The 21693-nt window shown below is 46.8% G+C and overlaps 1 protein-coding gene across 1 annotated transcript in view; it reads right to left on the bottom strand.

The window, feature by feature from the left end:
* Positions 1 to 9250, bottom strand: part of LOC142470687 (uncharacterized) — a 30377-nt gene extending 21127 nt beyond the window's left edge. Inside the window, exons 1-2 of the mRNA XM_075577309.1 lie at positions 8649 to 9250; positions 7390 to 7498 (exon numbers count right to left, since the gene is read on the bottom strand). The gene's annotated coding sequence lies outside the window, so the exon portion shown is untranslated. The remainder of the gene's footprint in view (positions 1 to 7389; positions 7499 to 8648) is intronic.
* Between the last annotated feature and the right edge of the window lie 12443 nt (positions 9251 to 21693).

Raw genomic sequence — 21693 nt, 5'->3', positions numbered from 1 at the left:
CTAAGTAAGCCCTGGCATAGCTCTGCATCCCTTCCAGTAACCTATTGACCAGGCGTTGGAAGGTAGCCGGGGCATTCTTCATCCCAAATGGCATCACTAAAAACTCAGAGGCCACTTGGAGTGATGAATGCTGACTTCTCCCTAGCCTCCAGGGTCAGGGGGATTTGCCAATAGCCTTTGCTCAAATCCATAGTGGTCAGATACTTTGCCCCCGCGAGTTCATCCAGTAACTCATCCATGCGGGGCATGGGGTAGGCATCTGACACGGTCCCAGCGTTGAGCAAGCGGTAGTCCACACAAAACCGGGTGGTCTTGTCCTTCTTAGGGACTAGAACTACCGGGCTTGCCCAAGGACTCTGGGACGGAGTAATAACCCCTAGGTCAGCATCTCCTCTATCTCCCTCTCCATACTGGTCTTGACCTCTGCTGACACTCTATAAGCGTGCTTATGCAGAGGCTGCAGGTCCCCTGTGAGCACTGGGTGTTTTGTGAGATGTGTGGTCCCTGGCATGTCAGTGAAGAGGGCCCCATACTTAGCTAGCATGTCCCTGGCTTCTCCCTTCTGCCTAGCACTCAACTGTGCCCCTATCTCCACCTGCTCCACAGTGTTTCCCTGCCTGCTAGAAATCATAAGGGGTCCTACAAGATCCATCGCTACTTTCTGGAAGGGTTCCCCTATTATCGGTAGGGGTTTCAGGGGTGCCTTCACACGGTCGCACGCCTTACCCACTCGTTGGCTGGCATCACAAGAGCGGCAGAAATTGCCCACATCTCGAGATGTCCCCAGCCAGTAGTAACGCTGTAATAACCGGGCTCGCGTTCTGTTGACCCCCTGATGTCCCGCTAACGGAATAGAGTGCGCTACCCGTAACAGTTGCTGTCGGTACCCCTGGGGCACTATTAGCTGTCGCTTACCGGTCAATCCCTCCTCTATACCTGGGTTCCCTTCTTCTCTATACAGGAGTCCCTTATACCATAGGCAGTGCTCAGTGCCTTCCCCTGCCTGAGATTCGGACGCCCGAAGTCTCACGCCGGCCAGGGTAGGGTCTGTCTTCACTGCCTCCCTAAACTGGGCTCCTAATTCTGGCCACCCCCCAGTCATGTCATTGTCCGGAGAATGGGGAAGGGTGAGGGGAAACAGTAAGTCAGTCTGTGGTTGCAACTGATCCTGGCTTACCTCCCTGGGCTCCTCTGCGCCCTTCGCTAACGTTGGTCCCAAAGACTGGGTGACTGGCGCCGCCGCCATTGCCGCTGTCTGACTCCGGGTAACCGCTGCCGCTGCAGCGGGTTTGGGCACTCGGTCATAGGTGCAGGTCATCGGTCCCAGATCGTTGCCAAGAAGAACATCGGCATCCAAACCGGGTAAAACCCACACCTCCCGCACACCCTGGCCCTCCCCCCAATCCAAAAAGATTCTGGCCACTTGCAGGAAGCGTGGCTCTCTGTCGGCCACAGTGATCTGTATCCCAGGGCCTGGGATCAATTCCTCTGGCCAGACCATATCAGGTCGGACCAGGGTCACTGCAGCTCCTGAATCCAGCAAACCAACTGCTTGCCGGTCACCGACTGTGACCGGGGTGAGATGTCTGCTCCTGACGTCCGTCTGCTGCAGGTCCGCGCTGAGATTTCCTCTGGTCCTGGCTGTAGGCACCGATGAAACCGGGACAGGTGCTGCATGGGACGCTTCGCTGGGAATTGGTTCCATGACCGGTCCGGTGTCTTTGGTGGAAGCTAAACGCACGCGGGCTACCGACTTCGCAGCTGGTGTGCGCTGCCCCTGATGGGGTCCGCCGGAACGCAGGGGTTCCGGGCAATCTGGTCTGATGTGACCAGGGCGGTTGCAGTTGTAGCACCGGCGCTCGTGCCGGAGCTCCCCCGCCTTCGGTGGACTGCTGCCCGCAGGCGGCCTCTGAGTCCATTGGGGGGTATTGGCAGACTTTCTGACCGGTGCCGCCGCCACTGCCGCCTTGGTTACTGCTTTGGTGGTCATCAGGGCTTGGCTGGCCACGTAGTCGTCTGCAAGCCTCGCCGCCTCCTGGTAAGTCTTGGGCTTCTTGTCGTACACCCAAGCCCTCACCGCCGGTGTCCCTCTGTCTCCCCATGCAGTAATTAGTGCCAACATTTCAGGGGTGAACGGACTGGTAGCCGCAGCAACCAGTACCCCTCCTGTTGCACTGCTCCCGGGAAGTGCACTCGTTCCCTCCCCGAGATTCCGCCGCCTCGGCACTAGGTTCCTTCCCTGATCTCCGGGTGACTGTATAAAGGCAAGCTGAGCTGTATACTGAGGCTCTGCAAGCCGGGCTTCATAGTCACCGATTGAGTCAACCATGTCTGCGACCTCCTGGTTCTCATAGGGCAGTCCATATTCACGGCACTTGTCCTTCAGCTGAGCTCGGGTCCACATGTTGGATGAGCCTTCAGCCTCGCTCATGGTTCAGTCGCAGCAGTGAGGTGGTGTTACAACTTGTGTTAACTGTTGCACTACTGTGTGTTCAATATCTTTAGTCCCAGGAACTTGCAATTACCATCAAGTTCCTACTATGTTACAGTATCCCGCAGTATACTGTAACACAGGTCCAGTTCTATCCCGCCGCTGCCACCAGTTAATTATAGAGCTTGTCACGGTAGTTTATGACAAGATATAATGAACACCAAATATCTGGGTTGAACTGAACGAGGCTTAGATATAATAAAACATAATCTATTCCTTAAATAAGGTGAACACAGCAATATAGTACAATTAACAGTCAAGAAGATAACACTTACTTAGGGTTGGGGGATGGAGAAGTATCCACTAGCAATTCTCCAGCAGTCCAGTGACATTCAAGATGGAATCAGAAGCACAACTCCAGCAATCCAGTGACATTCAAGATGGTATCAGAAGCACAACTCCAGCACTACTAAAAACTGTAGGGTTGACACAGTTTATATACCTGTGCAACCCTATTCTTAACATTGAACACAGCCTATTGGTGAACAATTATCTGTATCCACTCTCTATTGTGGAGACACAGACTAACAGACTAACCCATGCCCTCAGGTAACAGAGTTTGTTGATTGATTAATACTTAATCCCTAGACATTGGGTAACAATCAAGGCAGTTACTTTTTGATCACCGTGCTTAGGCTACTCAGCCGTCTGCCCTTCATAACCTATTAGCCTAGCAAATGGCGTCTGCATTTTCAGAACAGATCCAAAATAAAATACATATACACTTTAATATCTACACATATTAATAAGTTCCATTCTGGTGGGCTCAGTGGGTCGACCTTTGCCAGTTTTTAATGCCTACAGTGACTCCACATATTGGCCAAATATGAACTCTCTGCGACCTCCAGAACTGGAGATACAGAAATGCACTTTAAAACATTAAAATACATGCTTATAATGAAACATGGGAACAGGGGAACATACATTTTCAAGGTATAACAAGGTGCAAACCTCATCCCTGGACCGCAGTCCAGTTAACCCCTTGTCTCTCTGGTGAGGTCAGGGGATGGCCATATGGGGTGCAACCCCTTTAATACCGGGCCACCCCCTTTCTCCCTCTACATGCATATAATGTGTAAATTATATGTTACAAATAATATAATACAATGCATATACACAATTAAACAATACAATGAATTGTATAAGTGCAAAAAGTGTTGAGTGCCTAATTCTGAAGTCCTGCAGCTGGGAGGTCACCAGGATCGTTCAAATTCTATATCGATAATCCTTATACAAAAATTGTCCTCCTTGGCGCTGTTCTTCAATCCATGCTCAGTGCAGTATATAAAAGAGAAAAAAATTAAGAAAACAGGGTATAGTATCATACAGTGCAAGTGACAATAACACTGCAGTGAACAGATAGTTGGAACCGGATGTGGATACCTAACGATGATTAACTTCAGATTGTGATATCATTCGGCAGACCCATTAACCATTGGTACTGATAATAGGATACACCCTTTGTGTATGGGATTATGGTTAGATCTGAAATGAGCTAAATAGTGAAAGTGCAATATCAAAAATAATGCAATGATTAATAATTAATCAAACCAATCACGTGAAAATTAAAAGATGAAATGTCCAGTTCAGGAAACAGTCTGTATGGAGGAGGCCAAGCTTCTTTCGTGATCCTGTCTGATCACAAACACCTACAAAAGCTTGAGAAAGTCACTGTGACAAAACGCGTAGGACGTGTGATGCAAGCACACAGTGACACGCGGACGACAGGCGGGGCTTGGCCAGAACTGAGGTCTGACACGCTACTACCAGGAAGTACTGCACATCCCGACTACCTCCTTTTATCCTCTATCCCTCGTGGCACCGCCACTGTTTGCGGCTGGCTATTTACTGCACAGGCTGCCTGGATACATTGCGAAGAGCCTGATTGAGGAAGTGGTTTCTGTACCAGGGGTACGTTGCAGAGTGCACTGCACAGCTGGTGGGAGCAGCGCTGTGGTGTAGCTGAAACTGGCTCCAATAAGAGGTATTTTGTGGACTATGAGAGACTGATCAGTGACTTTCTACCATCTTAATCACCTGGTTCATTTAACCACATGTCCTTGGCCATCTGTCTGTCTGTTATACCGGCGCCGACCTGCTATTACAGATTGTCTCAAACGATTGTGTTTTTTACCCACCATATGAGTATAGGTCCTGATGATTACTCCATGTTTGAAAACAGTTTTCTATTTTACAGTATTATGCTATGGAGCTTCTCTTTGTGTGTGTGTGTGTGTGTGTGTGTGTGTGTGTGTGTGTGTGTGTGTGTGTGTGTGTGTATATATATACATACACATACATACATACATTGTATTGTATGTCTTTATTTATATAGCGCCAAAAGTGTACTCAGCGCTTCACAAAGAATACAGTACAGGTAATTATACAATAAGTGCAGCAAAATCAGACAAAAGGAAAGGAAATCCCTGCCCTGAAGAGCTTACAATCTCATACATACATACACACACACACACACACACACACACACATATATATATATATATATATATATATATATATATATATATATATATATATATATATATATATATATATATATATATATATATATATATATATATATATATATATATATATATATATATATATATATATATATATATATATATATATATATATACACACACACACAAATGTTTTATTATTAAGGAGTTGATGAAAGACTTCTCCTTAATGGATATTTGGAGAGCACAGCATCAGGGTCAGCGGGACTATACCTTTTTCTCAGCCCCACACCAGACCTACTCCAAGGAAAGATTATTTTCTGGGTACCAAAAATATTCTACAGGCATCTTCTCAGTCGAACATAGGCCCAATAACCTGGGCTGATCATGCCCCCATAGAGTTGGTCCTCTCTCATACCTTCGCCAAAAATAATCCATATAAATGGAAACTTAATAATTCTCTGTTGAATTTCCCAGATATAGAGAATACAATGAAACAAAAATTATCAGATTACTTTTCCATAGACAAGTGCACTGTATCAATCCCCGCTATGCTGTGGGAAGCTCACAAAGCATCAATTAGATGAGACCTCATATCCATAGCCTCATACAGGAAAAAAAAATGAAACAGAAACAATTTAAGGAAATTTCGGACAAATTAGTTAAGCTAGAACCACAACATAAAAATAACCCCTCAAAAAAACTTTACAAATTGTTAGATAAAACAAGAACAGAGCTTAAACAGCTTCAACTAGACCAGGTGGAGAGAGCGTTAAGATGGATAAACGAATGATACTACGATAAGGGCAATCGGGCAGACATGCTATTAGCAAGTAAACTCAGAGGTTTGAGAGTTAAATCCCAAATCTCCACGATTCGAACTATAGTAGAACAGGGAAATTACTTATAATGAAAAAGATATAGCTCAAGAATTCACAAAATTCTAATCCAAATTATATCATCTAGATTCCCCAAAAGGTTCCCTTGCAGACACCGAGGCGATATCCCAATACCTAAAACAATGCAAATTACCCAAGTTATCTGAGGAAGACTCTCAAACATTAAATAGGAAACTTACACAAGTAGAACTGTTTGAGGTGATCAAAACTTTAAAGCTAACTAAGACCCCAAGCCTGGACATTTTTTTCAAACCTCTATTATAAGAAATTCCAGGCGATTCTATCCCGTATGTTCTTGAAACATTCAATAATTTTCTTGCAGGTGCGCCAATCCCAACCTCAATGTCAATGGCCAATTTAGCCATTATTCATAAGGAGGTTTGGGACCCAATACAATGTGGTAACTATAGACCAATATCATTAGTTCATTCTGACCTGAAAATCTATAGTACGATCCTGGCGAACAGGTTGATCCCGATTCTACCAAGGCTAATACATATTGACCAAGTAGGTTTTGTCATGGGCAGACAAGCCTCAGAACACCTGGAATATCATAAACATCATCGACCATGTGCACCTGACCGGTACAAAAGCCATAATATTAAGCCTGGACCCCGAAAAAGCGTTCGATAGAATAAAATGGTCATTTTTGGACCAAACCATGCTAAAATTTGAATTCAAGGGCCAGTTTCTAGAGGGTGTTAGAGCCCTATATCAGTCCCCCACAGCGTATGTCAAACTTCTCGGAGGAGACTCAGACCCTATCATAATAAAAAATGGAACCAGACAGGGATGCACCTTGACCCCGCTTCTCTTTGCCTTATTGATTGAACTCCTAGCGGCCATAATCAGGGAGGAGGTCAATATAGAAGGAATTCCAATTGATGGAATAAACTATAAAATCTCCCTATTCGCGGATGATGCTACAGTATATTAACTTTAGCCAATCCATTAACTATCCTTCCAAATCTCCAACTCAAATTAGACCAATTCGGTAAAGTCTCGGGCTACAAAATTAATAATGATAAATCTGAAGCCCTAAACATATCACTCCCACTCCAAAAAATTAAACTTTTGCAATCACATTTTAATTATAAATGGAGCTCTACTTATATCAAGTATCTAGGAGTCAAGATTGCAAACTCTTATGAATCCCTATACCAGTGTAAATTTCCTCCCCTCTTTGATAAAATTAAAAAAAGATTTACAGACATGGAATAAACTCCAGATCTCTTGGATGGGGAGAATTATTTCCACCCAAACGAACATCCTCCCCAGACTTTTGTATTAATTTCAAACCGTCCCAATAAATATACCCCTGCCTGAGCTAAAAAATATTCATAACCAGATATTTCAATTAATCTGGAAAAATAAAAGGCAGAGAGTGGCACGATCGGTAATGCTAGCCTCAAGAGCAAGAGGCGGCTTGGGGGTCCCGAATATCATTAAATATTACCAAGCTGCCCAATTAAAACAAGTAGTCATATGGAATAATGATCCAATTACATGCTGATGGCTAGGAATTGAAGCTTACTATGTAAGGCCTCTGTCGCTAACAGTGTCTCTGTGGTCCACAGTATCCAAGGAGATGCAGGCAAGAAGGTTTGACTTGGGATCGATGAGGTGCACGTGGAACATATGGTCTAAAAATAAGAAGAAATTTGCATTAGCATCCATGCCATCCCAGATAACACTCATATTCAATAATCCAGATCCCCCCCAGGATGCTCTCAAATGCAATTCTTCCAACTTAAAAATCTTAATATCAAGACAGCAGCTGACTTGGTGGAAAAGGGGAAGAACATGTCCTTCCATGAGCTCCAAAACAAATATCCAACGCAAGGCCTTCAAGCTTTTTAATTTTCTGCAGATTAGACACTTTCTTTTAGCAATTTTCTCATAGAGCGAGCTTTCCAAATGTATTTAAATTCGAAACAAATTGCAAAAATGGGACCTACCAGAGGGGCCTGATATTGGGAATATATTTAGGAATAGAGTCGCCAGAGGATACACCAAATCATAATTACATGCTAAAATGGGCGGAAGACCTCAATGTGGAGATAGATAGGGAGGACTGGGAGGATATCTGGGAGACGGCAGCTAAAACTTATTTGCACAATAAAGGAAAATATTTATAAAATCCTATTTCAATGGTACATAACTCCTAGTAGGCCAAGTCAGATATTTCCTGGATTACCTGATATATGTTGGAGAGGGTGTGGCCTAAGAGGAGACATGGCTCACATATGGTGGACATGCCCGATAATCCAGAATTTCTGGACTATGGTGCAGAATATAATGCACACCATATAAAAAAATATGTTCGCTACATCGACGACATTTTTCATCCTCTTGGATGGCACTGAAGGTGCCCTGTTGGAGTTTGTACAGTACCTCAACAACATCCCTTCTACTATTCAATTTACTTTAATTACAGCATCACGGAAATCCCGTTTTTGGACACTCTGGTCTACAAGACTGGTGGTGCATTAGCCACAAAGCTGTACCGCAAATCGATGGACAGAAATTTGCTTCTGTTTTCAACAAGCCACCATCCTTTGCCCCTTAAAAGGGCCCTCTCTTTCTCACAACTATTGAGGGTGAAAAGGATCACTAGTGACCCAGATGAGATTGAGAATGCACTAGTATTCATGGCAGCACGGTTTTATGAGAGGTAACAGTCCAACTGACATTGAAACTGCCCTACAGAGGGGTTAGTCAAATTGACAGAGAAATACTTCTAGTTCCAGCAGTTGCACCTTACACTTCAAATAGATTCAACATTGTTAGTACCTTTAGCACATCTTCCAATAGTCTGAAACGGTGTGTTAAAGAGAATTGGCACATCTTAGTCAAGAATGACAGGATTGGTAAGATCGTACAGTAAGCCGCCTTTGTTCTGCTTCCGACGTGGTCCAAGTATAGGAGAATTGATCACCAGCGCAGATCCCATTGATAAATATGGTAAAAAGAAGACTTGGCTGGCGCAGAAGCCTGGCGCATATCGGTGTCGAGGTTGTACCAATTGTCAGTTCATGCAAAAAGGACCCACGTACAACCATCCACACAGTGGCACACCTATGAAGATACAACAGGTCCTTAACTGCGAATCAAAATTCATGGTTTATTTTATCAGGTGTCCCTGCGGACGCTTCTATATCGGGAAAACTGTAAGAATGCTCAAGGAACGGATCGTGATGCCCCGTACAACAATAAGGAAAGCTTTGACAAGCGATGGAGAGGATCAAGATCTGAAATTTTTATGTCTTTTTGGCGGATTTTTCTGTTTTTTCTATTTTTAATGTCAGTGTATGTTTTTCATTCATGGTCCTTTCACTTGTGCACATTTTTTGTCCCATGTTTGTTCACTTGTCTTCAGCTGTCACACTTTGTTCATTTCCTCCCATCCCTTCCTCCCCCCTCTCCTTTTTTTCCCCCCTTTCTGTTTTGTCTTCATGCTTATCTTTATTTCTATTTGACTGTGTATGTATTACATGTGTTTGGCCACCAGAGGTCGTCTTGTCCTCCTATAAGCATAGGTCTTTAGCTTATAGCTTTGAGTCCTGTGGCACATGCGCAGTCGACATACTATCTAGTCAGAAGCATGAGAGGGCACTGTACATGTTACATTTCTTGCTCTGCGCACTCCCCTGCCACCCAGATCTATTATTTTGCGCATACGCAGTGGGCGATTAGCAATGCCTGTAGGTGATGCACTCCCCCTTTCCCCATGTGCTCCCCCTATTGGTCGTACCCCCGCGCATGCTCAGTTATGGATGCGCAATGCACATTTTTGTCCCCTTTGAGACACCGTATATTGGTGCTCATATTTGACTATGTTAGTTACCCGACCGTTGCCATGGTGCTGTCGGGACACTTGTAGTACACGCTGACGCAGGGATCGGAATACGTCATCCTGTGGAGCTGTGAGCAGTCTATTATCGCAGTTCTGTGTGATTGGTTATCTCTATGGTGCAGGTGGGTGTGTTTCTTGATGAGCTATGTGTTGTCAGCTGCTTTTAATGGATTAGGTGCTTGTTCATTGGTGAATATTCTATGTTGCACTGGGTAGTGATATATAAGGAGCTACACGGCATTTAATCATTGCATCACCCTGAGGAAGGTCCCGTTACGGTGACCGAAACGTTAGTTGCAGTGCCTCTTTTGTCTACAATACAGACTTTGTTTTGACCTGCAGTGTGCTGTCTCTTATCAGGACACCACTCTGGTAATTATTATCTCTACATTATTTTTATGGGATAAGCATCTGTGTTTTGCATGCGTTTTTGTGTGCCTACTGCTTTTCGTGTGTGTGTGTGTGTGTGTGTGTGTGTGTGTGTTTATGGGATAAGCATCTGTGTTTTGCTTGCGTTTTTGTGTGCCTACTGCTTTTCGTGTGTGTGTGTGTGTGTTTATGGGATAAGCATCTGTGTTTTGCTTGCGTTTTTGTGTGCCTACTGCTTTTCGTGTGTGTGTGTGTGTGTGTGTGTGTGTGTGTGTGTATATATATATTATATATATATATAATATATATATATATATATACAGTGTTCGACAAACCTATACATTTGCTCGCCCCGGGCGAGTGGATTTAACCCCCGGGCGAGTAAATATTGGCCCAAGCAGCACACGTTTGGTACTAGGTGGCGAGTAGATTTTTTTGTGTGGCGAGTAGATTTTTTGGTGATTTGTCAACCACTGTATATATATATATATGAAATATAAGTATAGGAAAAAGAGAGGAGAGAGCGCACGCCCATAGCGTAAAATAGTAAATTTAATGAGGGGAAGGGGAGGAGGGGGTAAAAAATGCACTTACAAAAGTACAATAAATAAGCATTGCGTGATTATAATCACCACCATCCGGTTACTGCTGCATCATCTTGGGGCAATCCCAGTCTCAAGGCAAGAAGGATCGACGTCCCAGCAGGTATCCAGGGCAGGTAAATGCTGTATTAGAGTCCAAGAAAGTGGCTCCGTTTTCTCAAGCCTCTGTAGCACTCGCGCGTGGATCGGTCTGCTCCAGCGCTTAGTGATGACGTAAAGTCACTGCGGAGCGTCATCACGTTGGACGCAGTGACACTATATATATATATATATATATATATATATATATATATATATATATATATATATATATATATATATATATATATATATATATATATATATATATATATATATAGTGATCGACAAATCACCCAAAAATCTACTCACCGAACCAAAAAATCTACTCGCCACCTAGTCCCGCCCCCAACCCTAGTCCCGCCCCCGCTTTAAAATAAAATATATAAATAAAATACATTTAATAAATTCCTAGGCAGAACAACATTCGTTTTTGACATAAATGTATTTATTGTATTACATTATACTACAATTAGTCTGTCGGATCTAGAAATAAAAGCCAGATGTGAATGACAAGTTTCCTGAATCCCTTACCCCTTAACCAGTGTCTGGACGTCCCCGCTTCACAATATCTAAAGCAGCAATCCCGCTTGGGATCTTACCTGATCCGAAGTCCCTCAATGTCAAGGAACCCTCATTCCCGCAATGTTTCTTTGTTCTCATTCCCGCAATGTTATACATTGGAGGGGATGTGTTCCCTACCTGTTTTCTGGGTTGGGGGGGGTCCGATATCTTCCGTGTGAAGCTTGAGTCAGATCTGGAAGAAAGCAGTATAGGTTATTTCGGTGTAGTATAGTGCAGTTAAGATATATGGTAAATAAGAGATCCAGATCTAGAGTGTGAGACAGACATAGAGTGTGGGTGAGAGACACAGAGAGAGGGTGAGAGAGGGTGACAGCGAGACACAGCGAGAGAGGGTGACAGAGAGACACAGCGAGAGAGGGTGAGAGGGAGGGTGACAGGGAGAGCGAGAGAGAGAGAGGGTGACAGGGAGAGCGAGAGGGTGACAGGGAGAGCGAGAGTATGTGGGTGAGGTGGTGGGTGACTGACTGACTGACTCTTGGGTGGGTGGGTGACTGACTAGGTTACTGACTGACTGGGTGGGTGAGTGACTGGGTGAGTGACTGACTGACTGGGTGAGTGACTGACTGACTGGGTGAGTGACTGACTGACTGACTGGGTGAGTGACTGACTGACTGACTGGGTGAGTGACTGACTGACTGACTGGGTGAGTGACTGACTGACTGACTGGGTGAGTGACTGACTGACTGACTGGGTGGGTGACTGACTGGGTGAGTGACTGACTGGGTGAGTGACTGGGTGAGTGACTGGGTGAGTGACTGGGTGGGTGAGTGACTGGGTGGGTGAGTGACTGGGTGGGTGAGTGACTGGGTGGGTGAGTGACTGGGTGGGTGAGTGACTGGGTGGGTGAGTGACTGGGTGGGTGAGTGACTGGGTGGGTGAGTGACTGGGTGGGTGAGTGACTGGGTGGGTGAGTGACTGGGTGGGTGAGTGACTGGGTGGGTGAGTGACTGGGTGGGTGAGTGACTGGGTGGGTGAGTGACTGGGTGGGTGAGTGACTGGGTGGGTGAGTGACTGGGTGGGTGAGTGACTGGGTGGGTGAGTGACTGGGTGGGTGAGTGACTGGGTGGGTGAGTGACTGGGTGGGTGAGTGACTGGTTGGGTGAGTGACTGGGTGGATGGGTGACTGACTGGGTGGGTGACTGACTGGGTGGGTGACTGACTGGGTGGGTGGGTGACTGAATGACTGGGTGGGTGGGTGACTGAAGGACTGGGTGGGTGACTGGGTGGGTGACTGACTGACTGACTGGGTGGGTGGGTGACAGACTGACTGACTGACTGGGTGACTGGGTGAGTGACTGACTGGGTTGACTGGGTGACTGACTGGGTGGGTGACTGATTGACTGACTGGGTGGGTGGGTGAGTGACTGGGTGGGTGACTGGGTGGGTGAGTGACTGGGTGACTGACTGACTGGGTGAGTGACTGACTGGGTGGGTGAGTGACTGACTGGGTGACTGACTGACTGGGTGGGTGAGTGACTGACTGGGTGACTGACTGGGTGGGTGGGTGAGTGTCTGACTGGGTGACTGACTGACTGGGTGGGTGAGTGACTGGGTGGGTGAGTGACTGGGTGGGTGAGTGACTGGGTGAGTGAGTGACTGGGTGAGTGAGTGACTGGGTGAGTGACTGACTGGGTGAGTGACTGACTGGGTGAGTGACTGACTGGGTGAGTGACTGGGTGGGTGAGTGACTGACTGGGTGAGTGACTGACTGGGTGGGTGACTGACTGTGTGGGTGACTGACTGACTGGGTGGGTGGGTGGGTGACTGACTGGGTGGGTGACTGACTGGGTGGGTGGGTGACTGACTTGACTGACTGACTGGGTGGGTGGGTGACTGACTAGGTTACTGACTGACAGAGTGTGGGTGAGAGACACAGAGAGAGGGTGAGAGAGGGTGACAGCGAGACACAGCGAGAGAGGGTGACAGAGAGGCACAGCGAGAGAGGGTGACAGAGAGGCACAGCGAGAGAGGGTGAGAGGGAGGGTGACAGGGAGAGCGAGAGAGAGAGACAGGGTGACAGGGAGAGCGAGAGTATGTGGGTGAGGTGGTGGGTGACTGACTGACTGACACTTGGGTGGGTGGGTGACTGACTGGGTGACTGACTGACTGGGTGGGTGAGTGACTGACTGAGTGACTGGGTGGGTGAGTGACTGACTGGGTGGGTGAGTGACTGACTGGGTGGGTGAGTGACTGACTGGGTGGGTGAGTGACTGACTGGGTGGGTGAGTGAGTGACTGGGTGGGTGAGTGAGTGACTGGGTGGGTGACAGACTGACTGACTGGGTTGACTGGGTGACTGACATAGGGTGAGTGACTGACTGGGTGACTGACTGGGTGGGTGGGTGAGTGACTGACTGGGTGAGTGACTGACTGGGTGAGTGACTGACTGGGTGAGTGACTGACTGGGTGAGTGACTGACTGGGTGAGTGACTGACTGGGTGAGTGACTGACTGGGTGAGTGACTGACTGGGTGAGTGACTGGGTGAGTGACTGACTGACTGGGTGAGTGACTGACTGACTGACTGGGTGACTGACTGACTGGGTGACTGACTGACTGGGTGGGTGACTGACTGGGTGGGTGACTGACTGGGTGGGTGAGTGACTGGGTGGGTGAGTGACTGGGTGGGTGAGTGACTGGGTGGGTGAGTGACTGGGTGGGTGAGTGACTGGGTGGGTGAGTGACTGGGTGGGTGAGTGACTGGGTGGGTGACTGACTGGGTGGGTGACTGACTGGGTGGGTGACTGACTGGGTGGGTGACTGACTGGGTGGGTGACTGACTGGGTGGGTGACTGACTGGGTGGGTGACTGACTGGGTGGGTGACTGACTGGGTGGGTGACTGACTGGGTGGGTGACTGACTGGGTGGGTGACTGACTGGGTGGGTGACTGACTGGGTGGGTGACTGACTGGGTGGGTGACTGACTGGGTGGGTGACTGACTGGGTGGGTGACTGACTGGGTGGGTGACTGACTGGGTGGGTGACTGACTGGGTGGGTGACTGACTGGGTGGGTGACTGACTGGGTGGGTGACTGACTGGGTGGGTGACTGACTGGGTGGGTGACTGACTGGGTGGGTGACTGACTGGGTGGGTGACTGACTGGGTGGGTGACTGACTGGGTGGGTGACTGACTGGGTGGGTGACTGACTGGGTGGGTGACTGACTGGGTGGGTGACTGACTGACTGGGTGGGTGACTGACTGACTGGGTGGGTGACTGACTGACTGGGTGGGTGACTGACTGACTGGGTGGGTGGGTGACTGACTGGGTGGGTGACAGACTGACTGGGTTGACTGGGTGACTGACATAGGGTGAATGACTGACTGGGTGACCGACTGGGTGGGTGGGTGAGTGACTGACTGGGTGAGTGACTGGGTGGGTGGGTGAGTGACTGACTGGGTGGGTGACTGATTGACTGACTGGGTGGGTGAGTGACTGACTGGGTGAGTGACTGACTGGGTGAGTGACTGACTGGGTGAGTGACTGGGTGGGTGGGTGACTGGGTGGGTGGGTGAGTGACTGGGTGGGTGAGTGACTGGGTGGGTGAGTGACTGGGTGAGTGACCGACTGGGTGGGTGGGTGAGTGACTGACTGGGTGAGTGACTGGGTGGGTGGGTGAGTGACTGACTGGGTGGGTGACTGATTGACTGACTGGGTGGGTGAGTGACTGACTGGGTGGGTGAGTGACTGGGTGACTGACTGGGTGGGTGGGTGAGTGACTGACTGGGTGACTGACTGGGTGGGTGGGTGAGTGACTGGGTGGGTGGGTGAGTGACTGACTGGGTGGGTGGGTGACTGACTGGGTGGGTGGGTGACTGACTGGGTGGGTGACTGATTGACTGGGTGGGTGACTGATTGACTGGGTGGGTGACTGGGTGGGTGAGTGACTGACTGGGTGGGTGGGTGAGTGACTGACTGGGTGGGTGAGTGACTGACTGGGTGGGTGAGTGACTGACTGGGTGGGTGAGTGACTGACTGGGTGGGTGAGTGACTGACTGACTGGGTGAGTGACTGACTGACTGGGTGAGTGACTGACTGGGTGGGTGACTGACTGACTGGGTGGGTGAGTGACTGACTGACTGGGTGACTGTCTGACTGGGTGTAGAATGGGACAAATACATTAGGAATAACTGTAGACAGCATAAAAGACTTGTTACAATCAACCAAACAATGTTTTATTTAACAGATTATCCGGCCGGGAGCACCCCCGCTGGCACCTCCTGCCCCGCGCGGGAAGCCGGGACCAGGGAGAGAAGGGGGGAACAACCCCACTACCATCTCCTGACCCGCGCGGGGAGTAAGGGGGAACACCTTGGCTTGCAGGGAAGGAGCAGAGGGGCCGCAAGATGGAGGATTGGAGAGTACTTACTCTCCAACAGATCTCCGGCCAGAAAAAATGGCCGCTCGTTGGAGGCGGGCTCATATAGAGCCTGGCCGCGTGCCCACAAAGCCTGGGAGCGCGCGCCAATCAGCTGTCAGGTAGGTTATTTTATTTTTTTTCAGCGCGAGCAGGGAAAATTTTAGCGCGAGCAGGAAAAATTTTAGCGCAAGCAGGGAAATTTAAAAAAAACAAACACGTGTGCTGCTTGGGCCAATATTTACTTGCCCGGAGGTTAAATCCACTCGCCCCGGGCGTACTATATATATATATAGCAAATGGAAATATTCCTGTATGCTCATTTGCATGTCTTAGACAGGTCTGCAACCCCGCCTTTCATACAGGAATATTTCCATTTGCTATATGCTTTGCTGTGGAAGGTTTTTGTCCCTTTTTTTACCCACCATAACTTAACTTATATATATATATATATATATATATATATAGATAGGTTCCTTACCGAGTAGATCCAGGATCCCAAGATCACGAGGCAAGAAGGAGACAGCACACTCAAAGGTACAAAAAGCAGCGTGTATTCAGTAGAAAAACCGGCACATAAACCCGACGTTTCGGTCCTTGACACAGGACCTTTCTCAAGGGAGTGCTAATACATAATGACACCTGACAAACATATATACCCACCACCCATTAACAAACAGATCCCTGATAGGCTAGACCATGATGTAAGACAGCTGTGAGCACTAGCTAATCAATTATGACATCAGCACTGAACGACAGTGGTCTCAGATGGCGTCTCATATATCATGCTGATCATTACTGCCTTAGGTAGCAGTGGCGCGCGTGCGCAATGTACATCGCAACTAAATAAATAAGGGGAATACCTAAAAGGCACAGGCATTCAATGCGTATGTTAGTTTGCACAAAAAGGTCAACAGAGCATATCTGTGGAACATATCCTAACAATACATAATTGAAATAGCAGCTGTAGAGACAAACATTCAAATACCGGCGTCAGTTACGTATGCTGTGCATGCGCGCCATTGTTGTTTGGCAGTGGTGGTTAACTGGTCACGTTTGACGCCATCCGACAAGGTGTTTCCCAGTGCTGACGCCGGTATTTGAATGTTAGTCTCTACAGCTGCTATTTCAATTATGTATTGTTAGGATATGTTCCACAGATTACTACCTCCCGTGCGGGCAGCAGGTGCGCCGGAGGGGGGGGGGGAGAAACACCCCGTTACTACCTCCCGTGCGGGCAGCAGGTGCGCCGGAGGGGGGGGGGGGAGAAACACCCCGTTACTACCTCCCGTGCGGGCAGCAGGTGCGCCGGAGGGGGGGGGGGAGAAACACCCCGTTACTACCTCCCGTGCGGGCAGCAGGTGCGCCGGAGGGGGGGGGGGAGAAACACCCCGTTACTACCTCCCGTGTGGGCAGCAGGTGCGCCGGAGGGGGGGGGGGAGAAACACCCCGTTACTACCTCCCGTGTGGGCAGTGGGTGCACCAGAGAGGGGAAGGGGGGGGACAAACAGCCCAATACTACCTCCCGCGCGAGCAGTGGGTGCGCCGGGGACCGAATATATCAGTGTATATTTAAAGTGCATTAAATTCCCCCAACCTCTGTCCAAACTCCTCCATAACCGCCGGATCAGTGCAGGTCTTGTAAGTTACAAGAGTTCACAATTATATAGGAGGATATATAGAGGAGGAGGAGGAGCAGTAGCAGATGCGCGCACTTCCCCCTCCCCACCCGTGCAGACAAGGAAGGGCGGTTTGAAGTCCTGGCAACTCCATTTCGTGTCACAGCCAATCAGATAGAGGGATTTTTTTTTATTTTCCGAGCAGGGGATTTTTTTTTATTTTCCGAGCAGGGGATTTTTTTTTATTTTGCAGAGCAGGGGAAAAGTTACTGGCCAAGAGCCAATATCCGATCGCAGCTGGCGAGTTGGCGACCGGTTTTGTCGAGCACTATATATATATATATATATATATATATATATATATATATATATATATATATATATATATATATATATATATACTGTCATTAAGGTTATGGTGGGTAAAAAAAGTGACAAAAACCCTCCACAGTAAAGCATAAAGCAACTGTAAATATTACTGTATGTTCATTTGCATGTCTTAGACAGGTCTGCAACCCTGTCTTTCCCCATTGTCACCCGGCATACAGCGCTTCCACTGCAGCAAGGGATTCTGGGAAATGACATGCAAATGAGCACTCAGTGCCACCTTTTGTCTCAAGCTCGTATTACACAAGCTCGTATATATATATATATATTTATTTATTTTTTTAATTTATTTTAACCCTCCTGTATTTCTTTCCCACTGGGTTGACCCAGGACCACACCAAGGTTTGCCCCCTATATATCTACTGTATAGTAATCATCATTTTTTAACCTCTGGATGTATTTATGTGCATTTATAGATCTGAGGATGAACATTGATTCTATGTATATTCTTACACATCCTTAACATTGGATGGATTAGTGTGCAACTCTCTATGAATATATACCAGCATCACATACGGATAACTACTGGTATTGATACCTGGAAGATATATGCCTGATACTATGCTGACAAAGTGTATCATCTGAGCATAGACCAGTATAGATACAAGGTATCACTCTGTGTTATGGAGCAAGCAGAAAGAGCCTTTAAATATATCAGAAGATGGATATAACATTTCATCTTCAACAGAATACATTGTAGTTTGAATCCAGCATCAAGAATTTTAACATTTGTTTTTTTAATTTATCTAAGATTTTTAAATATGCAGATTTTATTTGGGCATTTAATTAATACTTGTTTCAGCGTGTGGATGGAAAGAACCTCCTGTGGCGCTGAGGTAAGGATATGGATGTGGTCGTGGATAAAGTTCTTTTCTTAGACAGTTACCTCAAGAAAAAAAAGACAAAACATACAAAAAAACACTGCAATAGTGCATTACCCAGGGACAAAAAATGGATAAATATAATGGAGCAAATTTAATAAAACAATTAACACATAAAACAATTAAACAATTAATCAAAACATAATGTAATAATATGACAAACATATATCAATGGATGCCAATGTAAAATTTTCTTGTGCGTCTGCACTATGAGGAATGAACTTGCTCCGCCTTGATAAAATTGAAATCCTACTCACCAAAGGTGACAAGGACATGCACATTTGTTTTAAGGTCTTTCTCGCCAGGTAAACCGCTCGCCGTGGGGTGAAATAAGCCAGACGCTGAGGGAAAGATCGCCTTCAATAATCGGAGTCAGCTGCTGCCAGAGTCTGGTCGATCGGCTCCTCCACTGACGTCACCTCCTGTATCTCACTGCTACGGTGTCCCTGCGATGCCAAAAAACCTCCAACGCGTTTTGAAACTCCTAATAATGGGTTTCTTCGTCAGGGATAGATGCTGCATGGGTCTGTACTTCTATTTATACCCCAGATTGTCCAATTACAATGATTGACAACATTTGATTACACTTAAATGCACTTAAATACTTCAGTGGACACCCAGTATAGTTAGAATCCCCTGATAGAACATAAATGTTAGCAATAGCAGATGGAAACTAATTATAAATGCAATTGCAACAACAATATGATGTATCATAGTTTCAAACTTATTATTACAAACATATTGTTACTAATTACATGGTACCTTACAGCAGCGGTGCGCAAAGTGGGGGGCGCGACCCCCAGGGGGGGCGGGAGATTGTGCTGGGGGGGCGCGGACAGTTGCAGAGGCCCCGCGCTCTTCCCCCAGGCATTTAAATTAAATGCCAGGGGATCGCGTGAGGCCCCTGCAACTATTTACTTACCGGGATTCAGCCGTCTGTGTTGCGTCGCCATGGCAACGCGGCGTCAATAGCCGCCGCGGCACCATGTGACCTGACGTCACACGCCCATGCAGCGTCATCTGACGCGGCTGAAGGAAGGCATGGGGGCGCGAGAGCCGGGGGCAGAGAGACAGGGGGGCGCAGCACAAAAAGTTTGCGCTCCCCTGCCTTACAGATATGTTCAGCACATAATGTTGTTCTCTCTGTATGTTCAGCTTTTAATTGATTTAATTGATTTTGTTGTATATGTGGAAGCAAATTGCTTTATAATGCTGTTTTGGATGCTCAAGAACGGTTGCTTTATATTTTGCTTTATATTCCACTTAACAAGTATTATTAAGAGGGATTTTATTCCCCCTGATTAAATGAACCGTGTCTTGGGCATTTCTGATTCAGCCTTCATTGCAATTGCATTTATAATTAGTTTCCATCTGCTATTGCTAACATTTATGTTCTATCAGGGGATACTAACTATACTGGGTGTCCACTGAAGTATTTAAGTGTAATCAAATGTTGTCAATCATTGTAATTGGACAATCTGGGGTATAAATAGAAGTACAGACCCAAGAAACCCACTATTAGGAGTTTCGAAACGCGTTGGAGGTTTTTTGGCATCGCAGGGACACCGTAGCAGTGAGATACAGGAGGTGACGTCAGCGGAGGAGCCGATTGACCAGACTCTGGCAGCAGCTGACTCCGAGTATTGAAGGCGATCTTTCCCTCAGCGTCTGGCTTATTTCACCCCACGGCGAGCGGTTTACCTGGCGAGAAAGACCTTAAAACAAATGTGCATGTCCTAGTCACCTTTGGTGAGTAGGATTTCAATTTTATCAAGGCGGAGCAAGTTCATTCCTCATAGTGCAGACGCACAGGAAAATTTTACATTGGCATCCATTGATATATGTTTGTCATATTATTACATTATGTTTTGATTAATTGTTTAATTGTTTTATGTGTTAATTGTTTTATTAAATTTGCTCCATTATATTTATCCATTTTTTTGTCCCTGGGTAATGCACTATTGCAGTGTTTTTTTGTATGTTTTATCTTTTTTCTTGAGGTAACTGTCTAAGAAAAGAACTTCATCCACGACCACATCGATATCCTTACCTCAGCGCCACAGGAGGTTCTTTCCATCCATATATCTACTTCTGGTTGGGAGAGACCAGAACAACCTTTGGGCAGCTCCAGGACAATCTTTTGGACTTTTGTATCACAGGTTTTTAATTGTCACATGTATTAATTTGATTTCTTTTGTCACACGAGCGCTATATTGCACTCAATATATCACCATTTTCGTTTCAGTGTGTGACTTAATTTGTATGCACTTTTGACATGAACCAGCATTACAGAAGAGTGATGCCCCGATTATACATTGAGGTGAATAGCGAATCCCATACATTCACCCAATCATGAGTTAACCCATTTACATCTATCAATTAATCAATGTAGGGCCCCCGCCCCTTAAGTGTATATAAACGGGGTTTCAACAATACTGTAATATCCCTGAGGAAGATACGGAGTGCTGAAACACATAGCTTTGGACTTGGAAAAGCTAACAGCACTAACTTAGACATCGGTGGCCTGTTTGCGAGCTCTAGCACTGAGGTCTAGCAGACCTCCCGTAAGCCAACGGTGTCTGTTTTAGCCGGCAAGGACATGCAGCTGATTGCCCAAGTGATTCCCCGATCACGTGACTGGATAGCAACACACCTAACGTCATTTGCGGGTGAAACAAAGGACGAGGAGGACGCCAGCCGCAGCAGCTCCAGCAAAGAGTGTGATCCCTGAGTACACTGCCCAGAGGATGATCACTTCAGCGGAAGATACCGTGCTGTGGCAGGGACATCTGCTCTTTTTTTCCCCCTTAAAACTTCCAGAACCCAACAGAGGACATCGGAGGAAAGCGCAAGGGAACCCCCATAATCGGGCTCAACTGCAGTGGTTATACAATTCAAGCAACTACCCTGTTTCTTTTTATTCGTTTGTTTTAATGCTTTTCACTCAAAGATTTTTCATGCTTGCTACAATTGTGCCCTTCTTTTTCTTTAGGTACTTTATTGGAGGATTGGTTATCCTAACCAGGGCCGCCAACAGGGGGGGACAAAAGGCACGGGCGTCCCGGGCCCCGTGAGTCAGGGGTGCACGGCCGCCGGGCCCCCTGCGC

Source organism: Ascaphus truei, chromosome 20 (genome assembly GCF_040206685.1).
Source record: "Ascaphus truei isolate aAscTru1 chromosome 20, aAscTru1.hap1, whole genome shotgun sequence".
Classification (NCBI taxonomy): Eukaryota; Metazoa; Chordata; class Amphibia; order Anura; family Ascaphidae; genus Ascaphus; species Ascaphus truei.
Note: the sequence above shows the minus strand (reverse complement) of the source record. Positions and strands in the feature narration are given on the sequence as shown.